Below are 5407 nucleotides of genomic sequence, written 5' to 3' on the forward strand. Positions count from 1 at the left end.
CTTTCTGAAGCTCTAGCAGCTCAATAGTCTACCTAACTGAAAGGCTGTGCATACTCAGACATTCTGGTTATCTATTCCTCAGCTCAGGTAGTTATTTCATCATCCAACTCTCAAAACAGGCAAGTATTTGCTGCATATCAATTTATATATTGCAAGTTTATGAACTTTTTTGACTTCTTTTTTGACTGACCATCCATGACCAGTCACATCTGCTCCCTCAAGAGATGTGCTAACTTTATCCCTTCTTTTCCTCCAACTGGGAAAAGGATCAAATGACCCTGCTGTAGTCTGTCTAGTTCCAAAGCTGTAGGAAAACAGAGCAAAGGACTGAAAATAGCTGATTACAGTAAAGGAAAGGAGAAGGGATAAGAAAGGCTTTCCTTTGAAAACTTTATGGAAGCTACAGAAAAGTAGGGAGGAAAGACCTAAGGGGTTTTATTTCATGGCAAGTTCTGACTGGCAGCTCTCCCCCAGAAAGTGAGGATCAACTCCAGAGCTGACATTTGGAAGAATTTGAATTTTCTCTAATTACTGGGAGAATTTGTTCTTGCTAGGAGACCTCCAGGAACAGGTAATCTGGAGAATTACCTTAACTACTTTTAGGAGCATCTTTTTCTTAAATTCATGAAGAAAAAGACTTAGTTCTATTTATTTTCCTTGGTATTCTTATCAAAATGAAAAATAGGTTTTCAAAGAGAACAGATGCTGCTCTATTTCACAGGAATTATTTGTATTGGTTGTAGATAATTACATAATCTCTACATTTTAATTATAGTGAGAAACATATCACATGTAACTGTGGTCAATTGCTGAGACAAAGCTGAACTGCAATACTATATTTGTTCATATTTTTAGGAAAAACAGCCTACTTTTAGACAATTTAAAGTTTTTCTGTCAGTTTGGCATGGCAGTTGCAAAAAAAAAAAAGATGAAAAAATAAAATATTGCATTATTTACAATATTGCAATTATTTACAATGTTCACCCAAATACAGAACAGAAAATAAGACATTAGGTATAATTTCTGCAGAAAAGGATTATGTGTTAATGTGCATAATCAGAAGCTAAGCAGGAGTAAAACATACTACAATATTGCACAAAACATCATAGTTATAGACATCTTAAAAGATAGATGGAAAATTATTTGTGCAGAAGGAATGTGATATCAGCAGGAATCCAGCTTGGATTCCAAGTTTGGACAATACACTTTAAAAAAATATTGAGTTCAGAAGAAAGTAGCAAAAACTGTTGGTTTAAGAAATTCTTTTACAAAGAAAGATGCATAAAATTGTGGCTAGTAATTTGAAGGAAGTGGAAATTGGCAATGGAAGTGATAACATGCTGCAGCAAGAACAAAGAAACAATCTGTTTTTAATATATGGTGTGTAAGCAAAATATAATTTCTTCATTTATGGCAAAATAGATTAAGAAGATGTATAAGAACATTGGCATTATCACTGGCATTATCTATAAACAAATTGGATTCTATAAACATGTTCTTTCTGCCAAAGAACTTAAAGTCACCAGCCAAAGTAGCATAGGATATACATTCAAACAAAAAAAACCCTTAATGTATCATCAGTATTTATGTCAATGAGTGAACTGAATTGCTGCCTTACCAACAGCCATGTAAACCAGAGGAAATATGGTACTTTGTGGAATTAGAGAGGTAATGTAAATCAGAATAAAATCAGGACCACTCTTACCTTGTCAATATATATTGCAGTACTATCTTCAAATTCTGTAACAATATCATAATTCCAATATGAAAAGTCATCAAACATCAGTTATTGGTCTCCCCTCAGGTCTTATAAATACCTCCAACAACTCTCTCATACCTCTGTCCCTTTGAGAGAAATGCTATAATTCTCCAGCACCAGTTTAGAGAGTTAGTCTCAGTCCTTAGTCAATCAGTCACATGATTCCAAATTTCCAATGAGTACAGGCTCCTGAAAGACAAATCTAACCCTATTTATGATTTTCTCAATTTTTTATTGAAGCCTACTAGAAATAACTTGGACATTACCAAAGATCTGTGGACCTTATTTTGAAGACCCCAGTTTTGAATCAAAGTAAAATAAATGACCACTTCTAGTCTCAACTAAAACTAGCAAACAAGCAAGGATTATTATTTAAACTTCTAGAATATTCCTTTACTCCTGCTATTTGTAGTTTTTTATTTATTTTTCCCTTCACTGTTAGTAAGGACAAGATAACTAAAGAACTTATTTAATCTAAATCTTATACTTTGATATTAAATTTTGAAAAATATCAGAAAACAAAAAAGTAACAAATGTTACCACTCGAATACTTTTAGTAATTTATATTAAATTAAATTCATTATAATAAGTTTCAGATCTCAGGTAAGCTGTTTAATATAAAGTGTCATATTTACTCTGATTAGTTTTTAAAAAGTAATAATAGTGTTGCTGAAATAACGCCAGGATTTTCTAACACTATCTTTAATATTAGAAAGTTGGCATGTCTCTATAACAGTGCTGGGTGTGCATGGGATCCCTCTCCCAAACACACAGCCACTTTTACAAAACTTTTCACTATTAATATATTTTAGCAAAAAAAAATTACGTTCATTTGCTCTAAATTACATAGTTCTCTCCATCAATTATATTCTACTTTCTATTGGTTATTGATTTCATCATCTCACTCTAATGAGTCCACATTTTCAGTCTTTATTTTACATTTTTTCCATCTAGAGAGGTTGTCAGGACAATTGTTGAATTGTCTTTCTTAGTTTCTTCTTTATCTCCAGGTTCTGCAAAATGCCCTTGTGGTCCAGTTTCAGCAATGTATCTCTCCCAGGCTTTGTTTATTAAAGCCTATCAAGACTGACTACAGCTGTTTTAGCAAAACCTAAACTTTCAGTAATTTCCCCAAACTGTGTTCCCAATGTAGCAGCTTATGGCAAGCATTTAATTCTGGCTACTGTGGCATATGACAGGGTGGAAAATTACACTGCTTATGATTAAATACTTAATTAGAAAAGTTAATTAAAATAATTAATTAAGAACGATATCAGGAAAGTCATATAATTTCCAACAATAACATCTTACAGAATGCAGAATTTTGGATTTCTTTACACATATTCATCTCCATTTTATTGCAACTTATAAACTCACAGTGCTATTTTGGTTTATACATGGGAAAAAATAATTTAACAAATGTCTGTCTTTATCCTTAAGTTCAAAACTGATCTGTGCCAAGGATCCTTCTATATCAGCTATTCTCAGTCTCACTGCAATGGTTGAATTGCTCAGGTTGACTGTCTGAAACATGACCATAGGTCATAGCCAAGGTAAAAGAGCAGCAGAGGGGAATCTGTGACACACTTAACTGCACTTTTCATATTTTTCAGGATTACACAAACTGCCAGGGAAATGAGGTGCTTCTTTGATCTGGGGAAGAGTGGGGACCCAGTAAACATCAGCTCCTGTCAGCTCTGAAAGACAGCCGTGGAGTCTGGAAGTAGGGTGCAACAGCTGAAGTAATTCACATCTTCAATAAGCAACAGTTTGCTTCAGGGCTCGGCAGTCAGAGTGCTCAGATTATACAGACACTGTCAGCAAGCACTCTATCAAGCTGCTGTTAACAGCTGACTTTATAATGCATCCAAATACTAAGCCTGGTTTAGATAGACTTTATCGACATCAACATCAACTAAACTGTAGGCAAACTTTAAACACTGTCAAGTCCTTATACAATATGCCTTAGAAGATTAATTTTAATACACCTAAAGCAGACTGCATGGGTAAAAGAAACCTGTTTGATGAGGAAGAAGCATTGACTACAAAGCAGAAAAACTGAAAGAAACAAAACACCTATTTGTAAAAGTTGTTAACTAGTTATTTTTTCCTTGAAATCTCCTTCCTGGAAGTTTTTGTATATTATTTTTGTTTTACTGATGAATGGGAGAAATCAGAACAAAGCAATACAAGCAGCAAACCTGTTTTTAAAATGACAGTACTTGCACTGAATCTTGGACTCCACTCCTAAAACATATCACAAAGTATTTTCTGGAGATGAAAATAAAGAGTCCAGCATTCACATTCTCTGAAAAAATTCCTTCACCCAGGATTTTCTCCTGGGAAGCTGAGAGGTCTCAGTGAAAAGGAAAACAATTCTTATCTCATTTGCTTCTCCTGTGTTTTGCTCATGTGGAATCTATTTGGAGATTGTTTACCCACAGGTGATTGCCTGATTGGATTCTGGTGTGAGTTGTTTTGACTCTTTGGCCAATTAGTGCCAAGCTGCGTCAGGACTCTGGAAAGAGTAATGAGCTTTCATTATTATCTTTTTAGCAATGAGTAAGTATATTTTCTGTATTCTTTAATATAATATAGTATAATAAAGTAATAAATTAGCCTTCTGAGAACATGGAGTCAGATGCATCATTCCTGCCTTCGTCAGGGCATCCCTGCAAACACAATAAAAGAGAAAGGAACTCTCATTTAGACAAAGATGTAACAAACCTGGCTTTAATTTCTAGTTTTGCCATAGATATCCTGTGATACATTTGTTGATCCTTTTAGTTTCTCTTCCATTGCTTCTGATCTGTGAAATCTGTATTCCCAGATAGGTTTTGCTGATCAAAGCTACTTTTGGCTATGTATGGCTAATGTCAATCAAAGTAACATCCAAACTAGAAGAAATTTGCTCCTTTTTTATTCCCTCCCCCTGGCTTTTTGGTGACATTTTGGAGGTTGCATTGATCTTCATAAATGAGGTATTATGGGAAGATACGCTTTCCCATGTATAAAATATATTCTTTCAATATACACTTGCCAAATGCTTGATGGCCAAGAACTACATGTTGCCTTCCTAGCAGTATATAACAATGAATGCTCCAATCATCTTCAACAAATGTAGCATGGGGTAAGGAAGCTTAGGGTCCATTAATGACTCCATTAATGACAAAGAAACCTTACAGCAGGAAGACCATTTGCTTGTGTAGAAAGGAGTCTGGGACACTGTCAAAGACAGAGTAAAGTTAAAATTTGACAGTAACTTAACATGAAAATCCAGAATCAAAATGCAACTTAGGCATTCCTTTATATTTCTTCTATAATCTAATAAATGTAACCAATATTTCTATTTTTGGTTTCAGAACAAAGTAACTTAGACTATGTGGGGCAACAATATTTGAGTCTACAAACTTATATCAAATTAATAGAAGTATCTCTATTTTCAGTTTTCAAACACTTGCACTTCATTCCTACAACCTATTGCCAGCCGGGGGTATATGTACAAATCACAAATGGGACAGGACTGCTGTGGAACGTGCCTTGAGGTGTTGTATTTTTCAGCATCAGTCTCATTCCATGGTTATGATAATGGGAAGCTGCCAGCAGATCACATCCCAGGCAGCAGACAAAGTACTTAATGTTACAACT

This window comes from Agelaius phoeniceus, chromosome 1, assembly GCF_051311805.1.
Source record: "Agelaius phoeniceus isolate bAgePho1 chromosome 1, bAgePho1.hap1, whole genome shotgun sequence".
NCBI classification, from domain to species: Eukaryota; Metazoa; Chordata; class Aves; order Passeriformes; family Icteridae; genus Agelaius; species Agelaius phoeniceus.